The following is an 11910-nucleotide window of genomic DNA, read 5'->3' as shown; positions in this document are numbered from 1 at the left end:
TTGTAAATTATGAAACCAGAGGAAGAAATTTAGTTGGAGGGTGAGGGGAGAAATTGTTGTAAGTCCAGGAGGACACAGAGCAGGGGTAGGGAAAGTGAGGTGTGGGGAAGAAAGGGAAGGGGAGGGGGGGTTGAGAGAGGTTCAGTCTCACATCAATGTGGCTGACCCTCAAAGACACTCTAGCAACTTCAAAATCTGCTGCACTGGACGTTCAAGAAACAGGCTTTCTTAGGGCAACTTGTTATAACATAAGGAATAAATGTCAACATGACCAGTAATGCCCACCTACAGAGAATTACATTAAAATGCCCATGTTACCTAGTGTTCAATGAGCTGGGCCTACTGTTCAATCTGAAGGAATTCTGTCTGTTCAGCAACCTAGGAAGCTTCAAGTTGTTGTAAATGACGTGGTCAGGAAGCACAAGGTCATAACATAGAAACAAAACAGCAAAATAGACACTGCTAAAATTTCAAGCTCTAATTTCTAGCTACGCAAAATGTTATGATAGGATCCTGCCTTCTGAGAGATATCACCCTGATGCAAAAGCTGAGTATCATAAGCCTTTAATCGGAATACTATAAATATCTTCAGCAATACAGCCATATTCCATCCTATCTTTAAAACAAAACACAATTTAAAGCTCCATTAAGATGATTGGCTCTTCTGTGTTGATGGATGCTTGCATTTCCTACTAAATCCAACTAACACTGCACGTATGTCAAACAAAATTCTTATACTTTGGTCCTGATAACCCTGTTCCTGTGTAACTTATAACTCAATTATCATACATTTTCACATATATAAAAATCATAGGTTCATAGAAAGTTTATCGCAAAAGAGGCCATTTGGCCCAATATGTCTTTGCTAACCATCTTTGAGCATTAAAGTGCTACAACCATACATCCAAGTGCGTTGTACAATAGATTCAGTTACTGATTCTCTCAAGCAAGTTCCGACCCCTAACATCTTCTGGATGAAAATCATCGACTTCCCTCGAATCCTTCTACCAATTACTTTAAATAAGTGCCCCTGGTTTTTAACTCCTCTGCTAAGAGTGCTCCTGATGTTCTTCACTTCCTGTGGAGGCTAATGAGAGTGGCTTGGGAGAAGAGAATTATACCCAAAGCATGGTGCAGGGCAGGTGGAGTCCTGATTCCGAAAGAGAAGGAATCCACAGATATCAGCCAATTCCGCCCTATCAGTCTCCTCAATGTAGAGAGTAAAATCTTCTTCAGCATCATAGCTCAGAGGATGACCAGCTATTTAGAGAGAAACAACTTTGTGGATACAGCAGTCTAAAAAGCAGGCATCCCAGGGTTCTCTGGATGTCTCGAACATACCAGCATGATTTGGCACCAAATCCAGACTGCAAGAAAAGAAAACAGAGATCTGCATGTCGTTTTCCTTGACCTTGTCAATGCGTTCGGAACTGTCCCACAGTTTCCTGTGGGCATCCTTTGACTTCTTCAGGATACCAGAGACTGTCGCTAGCCTTGTCAAGGCTTATTTTCAAGATCTGCAGCTCTATTTCACCACGTCAGACTTTACCACCACATGGCACTGCATGGAGATTGGCATAATGGCAGAGTGTACCATCTCCCCATTGATTTTTACAATGGCTATGGAAGTCATCATAAGGGCCTCCAAGTGGGTAGTGGGAGGCAAGCGGCTGAAGTCTGGAGTCCGTCTACCACCCATCAGGGCCTACATGGATGACATGACAATCATAACAACAGCACCTTGCACCAGGCGCCTTTTAGGGAAGCTTCAAGAGAACATCACTGGGGTTAGAATGAAATTTAAGCCATCCAAATCAAGAAGCATTTCTATAATCAAAGGCAAACTGACAGATCAAAGGTTTTTCATTGATCAAGAACCAATCCCAACTGTGTCAGAGAAGCCAATCAAAAGTCTGGGGAGATGGTATGACTCTAAACTGAAGGACACTGATCAGGCAAACAAGCTTAGGCAAGAAATCATCAAAGGTCTAGCGAACATCGACCGATCCATGTTGCCTGGAAAGCTGAAAATCTGGTGCCTGCAGTTTGGGTTACTACCTCGCCTTATGTGGCCACTAACCATGTATGACATCACCCTCACAAGAGTTGAGAAGATGGAAAGAACAATCAGCTCTTTTGTGAGAAAGTGGTTAGGTGTTCCTCGATGCCTGAGCAACGTAGGCCTGTACGGTCAGGGGGTACTTCAGCTGCCTCTCTCTAGCCTCACAGAGGAGTTCAAGTGCACTAAAGTCAGACTAGAGATGACCCTGGCAGAATCGAGGGACACTGTCATCCGAGCTGTTGCCCCAACCCTGGCAACAGGAAAGAAGTGGATGGCTAAGAATGCGACACAGCAGGCAAAATCTGCTCTCCATCAAGGCGACATGATTGGGCAAGTCCAACACGGACGAAGTGGCTTGGGGCTTGGCGGAAAGCGACCTTGCTGGAACAAGGCATCCTCACTGGAGCGCCGGAAGTTGGTCACGGCCGAAGTCCGCCGACAGGAGTCGTCGAGTAGGTGCGCCAAGGCTGTGTCGCAAGCTAAACAGGGCCAGTGGATGAGATGGGAGTGTGGAAAAGCGGAAGATCAGCTGGAAGGACATGTGGGAGATGGAGGCGAGCAGGATAAGATTCCTCATTCAGGCAACCTATGATGTCCTTCCCAGCCCAAAAAATCTCAACCAATGGCTGGGCGAAGATCCATCATGCCCCCTGTGTTCAACACCAGCCACGCTTAAGCACATCCTCACTAGGTGTAAAGTAAGTCTCTCCCAAGGACGGTACACCTGGAGACATAATCAAGTGCTCAAATGCCTGGCAGCGACTCTGGAAAGCAGGAGAACAACCAACAATGCCCTGCCGTCCAGAACAACTAACCCAGTTATGCCAATTGCCTTTGTTCGGGAGGGGGAACAAAAGCAACGGAAAATTCCACCAAGGACCAGGTTTGGACAGCTGGAGGCAGCCCGGGACTGGCAGATGCTGGTGGACGTGGACCAACGGCTTACAGTTCCATCAGAGATGGCTATCACCAACTCAAGGCCTAATCTTGTCCTCTGGTCCAACTCTCAGCGCATGGTGTATTTTGTGGAGCTCACAGTCCCTTGGGAGGATGCTGTGCAGGAAGCCTTTGAAAGAAAGAAACCGCTACACAGAGCTTGCAGCGGAGGCAGAACAGCGGGGCTGGAGAGCAAAGATCTGCCCGGTAGAAGTTGGATGTCGAGGATTTGTGGCAACATCTACCGTAAGACTGATGAAGGACCTGGGGATCAGCGGACAAGCCCTACGCCAGGCCATCAAGGAAACATCACAGGTGGCAGAGCGGAGTAGCCAGTGGCTCTGGCTGAAGAGGAAAGACCCCATCTGGTCTCCCAAATAAGCCGGCTAGACAGATGCAGAGGGGGGGGGGGGGGGGTTCTGGGACGTCAGAATGCACTGCTGAGCCTACTGGAGACGTCGTGGGTCCAATCAGCGAAACGTCGATGAAAGTAGGTGCCCACTTGATAACCCCAATGACGTGTCTGCCTAGCCTTTCTCAACATCGGAGGAGCATAGGTGAGTGCATAAGCCTCCCATTACCACCGGGAGCAAGTTGGCATTTGGCACTTTGGATTTCTAACATCTTGTCCTGTGTATTTGGAAACCAAGGGAAATAGATCCTTCATATTGACTATCTTAGCCACACATAATTTTATTCTTCAATCAATAAATTGAATCCTCTCCTAGTTTCATCATAAGTTCATAAGTTCTAGGAGCAGAATTACGCCATTCAACCCGTCAAGTCTACTCCGCCATTCAATCATGGCTGATCTATCTTTCCCTCTCAACCCCATTCTCCTGCCTTCGCCCCATAACTCTAGACACCTGTACTAATTCCTTCTGCTCTGATGGAAACAATCCCAGCTTTAGTTTAGTTTAGAGATGCTGCACGGCCCAGAGTCCGCACCACCCAGCGATCCCCGCACATTAACACTACCCTACACACACTAGGGACAATTTTACATTTATACCAAGCCAATTAACTTACAAATCTGTACGTCTTTGGAGTGTGGGAGGAAACAGAAGATCTCAGAGAAAATCCACGCAGGTCACGGGAAGAACCTACAAACTCCATACAGACAAGCACCCATAATCAGGATCAAACCAGATCTCTGGTGCTGTAAGGCAGTAGCTCTACTGCTACGCCACCGTGCCACCTATGAGGATCATAGTGAGGAATGCGGAGGAGTCTTATATGAATCTTCATATATAAAGTATGATTATGAATATATAAAGTATAATTATGAATAATCATACTTTATTAGTGAAGTATGTTTTGCAACATACGAGGAATTTCATTTGCCATACGGTCAAACAAATAAAAAGCAACAGAACACACTTTAACATGAACATTCACCACAGTGTCTCCTCCCATCACAGTGAGGAATGCGAAGGCGAAAAAAAGTTCAATCTCTCCCTTCTTTGTCCTCCAGTGGTCGGGGGCCTCTAACCTTCCGTTGACAGGACAATCTAATTCCCGTAGCCGGCGGTGGACCTTCCTCATCAAACTCCTGCATCCCGAAGGGGGGGGGGGGGTGGCAAGTCCACGCCCCGCGGTGAGGCTCAAAGACAGTTCCGAGCAAGGCTTCCAGCTCCATGATGTTAGGCCTCAGAGCGACCGGAGATACGATCCGGAAAACAATCGCATCTCTGGCAGGGTAAGAGATCGAAAAAATGTTTCCCCCGACCCCCCTTGCCCAACCCCCACATAAAACAAACTAGACAACATTAACACATACTTTTAAAACTCACTAAAAATAACAAAAAAAGACGAAAAGGACAGACCAAAGATTAATACCAATAAGGAATTTATTACACTGTATATTAACCCAATGGCTTAACAATGAGTGGGAAAAATAGCTCCCTTATTTCACAATGATAACAGGTATCAACAGGAGAATGCAGGATTCACTCCAACCTGCCTCCATCATTGAGACAGTTGAATGTTGACCACTGAATCAAGCAGGAAATCTCACATTCTACATTATAACACCTCCAAAACAATATTTTGGTTTCTCTTCGCTCATCCTGGCAATGCACAGTAATGATTAAACTGGTTATTCATCATGAGTCATTGAGTGGCATAAACTTATTTAAATGGTAGAGTAGTCCAATCCTGTCCTCCCACAACATCCACGCATGTGCATTTTCCAGCAATAGACTTTGAATGAGGATCATAATATTTTAATTCTACATCTCACTCCCACTTTAATTTATTACCGTTGTCTGCACTAGTACAACAAGACCCAATGCAAGCTTGAGGTACAACAACAATTTTTTTTAAATCTAGGACTGTTGCAGTTTCAGGACTCAATTTTTTTGCTCTAGATAACTTGTTTTCTCTGTCAGAACAGGTCATTTCTCCTCTAAATATTCACCTGTGATATTCGCTCCTATTTTTTCTCTGCATTAGTACAGTCTGATCTGCTGAGCATGCCACACAACTCTGCTATTAACCATACATTAGTCATACAATCATTGAAATTAGTCCTTTGGCTCATAACACCCACGCTGACAGTTTTGCCTATCTGCATGAATCCGATTTACCTGCATTAGCACCATATCCTTCCACGCCTTGCCTCAAATGCCTGTTGAAAAGTATTTCAAACATATCTGACCTGATCTTACAAACAGACTAAGATGAAGAATGCTCTCTGTTTTAATCAATGCCATGACTTTCTTTCCTGAATTCGGTAACATTCCCATTTCTCAGGCTTACTGCTTTTGTTGGCAACATTATATTTTCCCTTGACCCAACACTGTAAGATCTCGAAGTTCACAATTGGATCCTGTGAGTTTTTACCCAAAAGGGATAATGCACTCATCTCAAAAGCCATCAAATGTACATTCCAATTAATTTATCCTGCACATCAGGATTACACTTTTGGCTTGCAGAGTCCATTTTTAGATTATAGGTTTCCTATGATTATTATGTTATCTTTGTTACATGCTGCTCTAATTTCCTGATACATTCAGTGCCCTGCATTATCACAGTTTAGAGAGTGTACACAACTACCATCATTGTATCTGACCCTTGCTGGTTGTTAGCTCTGCCAAAACTGATTCTAATTATTTTCTGTGCTTGGTTTCATCCCATCGACTGTCTTTGTCTAATTTTTTCCTAAATATTAGGGGTATTTTAACATCTTTTTTCATTCTGCTCATGCCTTCGAAAAGAAGGGCATCCTGGAATATTTAATTTGTAACGTTGGTAATTTTACCTGCATGTTCCTGTATTGGATATAAAATCATACCATTTATTTTTATTTGTTTCATTAATTAATTTTGTTACAAATGTGCATGCATTCAGTTAAAGAGCCTTGATTTTTACCTTCTTTTTACTAGTTCCCTCTGCTCTTGACTCTAATTTGAGATATATTTTCATACATGTTAATTCATACCTAAATGTCATAATGTCATGCACATACATTATAGAAATGAGCTGGTTAATCCACCGTCCCCATGTCGACCATCCTATATTCCTCTTCACCAGCACTGGTCTGTGGCCTATTATGCTTTACAGTGGTTCCAGTCACAGTATCCCCACAATGCCATTTGGGTTAGTGGAATCTAGAATTTAGAAGTAGTGACAATTAAAGAGAAGGTAATATATTTCCGTTAGTATTATGATAAAGTCGCAGGTAATGGTGTTCATCTTGTTCTTCTTCATAGGTTTAGCCACAGAATTGATGAGGCTGAAATATACCAGACCTGAAAATACCTAAATTGAGCATCAGTGAATGGGTTATTGATTAGTAAATGCCAAGAAATAACTTTGTCAATAACAACACCTAGAGTCACTTTGATGATGATTGAGTGTAGACTGATATGGTGAAAGCTAACCACATTGAATTTATTCTACTCTCTATGTCCAAGAGGTACTGGCAATTCTCCTAGTATATTTAAGGTTGTCGAGAGTTGCAGCTGGCTCTGGAGTGAAGCTTTTGGCACTAAACTGGATGATGACTGGTCCCACAACATATGTTGGATCCAGTGTTCGCAGTCATCTCTTGCTGTGATAAACTTTAAGTGTACCGGCTTGGCTGAAGATTATATTCTAGTTATGCTGGGGAAAGCCAAGATACATAATCCACTTGGCAAATTCTGTCTACAGATGGTTGCAAACTATGGCTTTGGTCAAATGATCCACTCTGGCTTTATTTTCCACAAGAGATACATCAATAGTTAGGCATTTTTATGAAAACACACACAGAATTTAAAAAGACAAACTCCCAAACTGTCTGAATCCAAACAAAATAGAAAACAGCATTTGACATTAGATTTGATCTTCTGAGATGGTGATTGTTGGCAACTTTCTTCTTTCTCTTCTATGAATGATAACGGGAGAACACAGATCGCTCCAAGGCAATTTCACTTGAACGTTAATGGAATTTGGAAGTTATTTGCTAGAAGATTGTGGTTGATGAGGACATTGCAGCTTTCAGAACTGAAGATCAAATATATGCGAATGCAGTTAAGGTATGAATCAATTGCAATATAACTGTAGGATGCAGCAAGCATAAAGTCTTATCCCATTTCTAACATTCCTATAGCTCTTCCTGTGATCCCTCCAAGCCTCTACTTTCTGAAGAGAGGGGAAAAGCAAAGTTGGTGGGAACACTTTCTGCTACAAAGCCATCCTATTTTCACTTCAATCACTAACAATCTTCAAAGACACTGAAAGTTCAAGTCTTGTCCACAACCATCACACAGCCATCACATTGGTCACCGAATCTGTTCCATTTAGCCACATCCAAGAACAATAAAAGCTAACAATTTAGAATTTGTGACTCTAACCATAAAAATTATCGATCCCCATTATTTTCATAACCTTTGTTGCCCTCTGCCTAACTAGCTCTTTCACCGAGAACCCATTGAAAGATTAATAGCACAAGAAACTCCCAAGGTTAAAACAGTTCATAGAAACATTGAAAATAGGTGCAGGAGGTGGCCATTCGGCCCTTCGAGCCAGCACCACCATTCATTGTGATCATGGCTGATCATTCACAATCAGTAACCCGTGCTTGCCTTCTCCCCATATTCCTTGATTCCACTAGGCCCTAGAGCTCTATCTAACTCGCTCTTAAATTCATCCAGTGATTTGGCTTCCACTGCCATCTGTGGCAGAGAATTCCACAAATTCACAACTCTCTGGGTGAAAAAGTTCCTTCTCATCTCAGTTTTAAATGGCCTCCCCTTTATTCTAAGACTGTGGCCCCTGGTTCTGGACTCCCCCAACATTGGAAACATTTTTCCTGTATCTTGCTTGTCCAGTCCTTTTATAATTTTATATGTCTCTATAAGATCCCCTCTCATCCTTCTAAACTCCAGTGAATACAAGCCTAGTCTTTTCAATCTTTCCTCATATGGCAGTCCCGCCATCCCAGGGATCAATCTTGTGAACCTACGCTGCACTGCCTCAATTACAAGGATGTCCTTCCTCAAATTAGGAGACCAAAACTGTACAGAATACTCCAGATGCAATCTCACCAGGGCCCTATACAACTGCAGAAGAACCTCTTTACTCCTATACTGAAATCCTCTCTTTATGAAGGTCAACATGCCATTAGCTTTCTTCACTGCCTGCTGTACCTGCACGCCAACTTTCAGTGACTGGTGTACAAGGACACCCAGGTCTCGCTGCACCTCCCCCTTACCTAACCTGACACCATTGAGATAATAATCTACCTCCTTGTTTTTACCGCCAAAGTGAATAACCTCACATTTATCTACATTATACTGCATCTGCCATGCATCTGCCCACTCACTCAATCTGTCCAGGTCACCCTGCAACCTAACATCCTCTTCGCAGTGTTACTTCTAATTCCTTCATCCAAATCATTAATATATATGGTAAATAGTTGCGGCCCCAACACCGAGCCTTGCGGCACTCCACTCGTCATTGCCTGCCATTCTGAAAAGGACCCGTTTACTCGGACTCTTTGCTTCCTGTCTGCCAACTAATTCTCTATCCATGTCAACACTCTATCCCCAATACCATGTGCTCTTATTTTGATCACCAATCTCCCGTGCGGGACCTTATCAAAGGCTTTCTGAAAGTCTAGATACACTACATCCACTGGCTCCCCTTACCATTTTACTTGTCACATCCTCAAAAAATTCCAGAAGATTAGTCAAGCATGATTTCCCTTTCATAAATCCATGCTGGCTTGGACTTATCCTTTTACTGCTATCCAAATGCACCGTTATAACCTCTTTAATAATTGACTGCAGCATCTTTCCCACCACCGATGTCAGGCTAACTGGTCTGTAATTCCCAGTTTTCTCTCTCGTTCAGTGTAGTTCAGTTTATTATTATTGTCACTTGTACTAAGGTACAGTGAAAAGCTTTTTTGTTGCGTGCTATCCAGTCAGCATAAAGACTATACGTGATTACAATCAAGCCAGTGTGCAGACACAGGATAAAATGTTTAGTGCAAACTAAAATCCAGTAAAGTTTGAAGTGTCTCCCATGGGGGTAGGTGAGCGGTCAGGACCACCACTTGGTGAGAGGACAGTTCAGTTGCCTGATAACAGCTGGAAAGAAACTGTCCGTGAATCTGGAGCTGTGCGTTTTCAAACTTCTATACCTTATGCCTGATGGGAGAGGGGAGAAGAGGGAGTGACTGGGATGAGACTGGTCCTTGATTATGCTGGTAGACAGAAAATAAATTGCAGAAAGTCTGGTTTGGATGTGAATAAAAATAACACTGAGTTTGATTTGTCCGCCGCCTATAGGACAATGAGGAACTGGAGAGGAAGAATAGTTTTTGGTTTCATTGAAAAACAAAATCAGATTGATGCAAAATGGAGGAGTAGGTTGAACCAAGCTCGTTTCCACCTGGTTGGTTTGATCAATGTTAAAAATAATAATAACTAAGAGGAGATGATGCAGTGATCTCAGTGATGAAAGAGAACAGCGAAGTGATGATGGTTGCTTTGATGTTTCTTCAGAAGACTATGGGTTAAGATAAGCTACAAAATGTGAATCTGTAGAATTAACAGACTGTCTCCTGTGTGACAGGGTCAGTTTACACTCTTGCAATCTGGAATTTAAATAACTAAATACCAGCTGAGCTCTTCAATCTCCTTGAGCTCTCAGTCGCATTCGACAATTACACAGGGGAAAGTTGATCACTAAACAGACTTTCCACAATTGCTTAATGATTCCTCCCAGATGGGTTTCACAGAACATTACAGCATAGATGCAAGCTATTTAGTCAATCCATTCAGCACCACTGTTCTCCAAGTCTAATTTCATTTTCTTGCACTCGCCCAGTCCTCCACACCCCACCCCGCCACATACACATAAATCTATAATGCTCTTTAACAGTTCGAAGCATTTATTTTTCTTCCAAAAAAAATCAAATAGGTTCTGTTTCAAGTAAATTTTATTACAAACCATGCTTATCTGGTGCTAAATGTCAGCCTTGGGCGAGTTACACTTGCCCTCTCTGACTGGTTTATAAAGAGCGGGCACAGACTCTATGACATCCTTTTCTGCTATAGTGATTGCATGTTCCTTTATTGTCACATGATTGAAAATCTGGGACTCCCCACCTGACACGCACCACAAGAGTAGCTTCACCTGCAATGATTCAGGGAGGTAACTGGCCATCAACATTTTAACAACTGTTAAGGAGGGGCAATAGATTCTGATCTTGCATACATGAATTCAATCAATAAAACTTGCGTCCATATGGTGCTATGAATATATAAATATATTCCAACCATCATATGCAATTATACAGAACAGCCGAGTCAAAAAAATATTAGGAGTAGCAAATATGTTTGTTCTATGAGGTCTGGAAAATGGAGTGTCTTAAAGAATGAGGGAGTGAAGCAGATTTAGAGGAGTGGTGTGGATATTTCAAAATATTTATCACTATCCTCTTCACGGTTCACCACATTTCCAAGTATGGTATTATCTGTAAATTTTGAAATTGTGCCCTCCAGGTCAGTAGCTAAGTCATTAACATATATCAAATAAAGCTAAAGATAGACACAAAAAGCTGGAGTAACTCAGCGGGACAGGCAGCATCTCTGGAGAGAAGGAATGGGTGACGTTTCGGATTGAGACACTTCTTCTGACTGAAGACTGAGCAGTGGGGAACAACACTGTTTACCTTATACCAATACAAAGAACAATTGTTCAGCAAAACCCTTTGCTTCTTATCCTTAAGACAGCTTTATATTAATGCTGTCACTGACTCCCCTTTTCCACATGCAATAATTTTGCTCACCAATCTTTTGAGACACAAAGTTATGGCTAATACAATTACTACCACATGACCACAGCAAACTATGATTAATCCTGATCTCTGTCTGGTGTCTGTGACTGCTTTTTTTGTTTGTGACGTTCTGGTTTCCTTCCTCATTCCTAAGAATTGTAGATGGTTAGATTTTTTGGGCACTACAAATTGCATGAAATCTGGGAGTTGATGGGAATATGGGAGAATAAAATAGGAATAATGTAAAATAGGGGCAAAGAGTTACTTGATGGTTGGTCCAGGCACCGTGGGCCAAAAGGCCTGTTCTGGGTTTCAGCAATTGCAGAGGAAGGAACTGCAGATACTGGCGTACACCAACAATAGGCACAAAATTCAGGAGTAATTCAGCAGAACAGGCAGCATCTCTGGAGAGAAGGAATGGGTGATGTTTCGGGTCAATACCCTTCTTCAGACTGTCTATCCAGTAATTGTGGTCTTTTTGTCTTCATTCCTGGTGTAATCTCACCAACGCCAGGAAAAAAACATAATTATCTTGATAAACCCATCAGCTTACAATAAAGAGTACTATTTCATTTGGGTTCTCAATTGCCACTGTACCTTGGCTTTCAATTATTTGGTTCTGGAGTCATGTAGCATCAGC

Source organism: Rhinoraja longicauda, chromosome 6 (assembly GCF_053455715.1).
Source record: "Rhinoraja longicauda isolate Sanriku21f chromosome 6, sRhiLon1.1, whole genome shotgun sequence".
In the NCBI taxonomy this organism is placed as follows: Eukaryota; Metazoa; Chordata; class Chondrichthyes; order Rajiformes; family Arhynchobatidae; genus Rhinoraja; species Rhinoraja longicauda.
Note: the sequence above shows the minus strand (reverse complement) of the source record.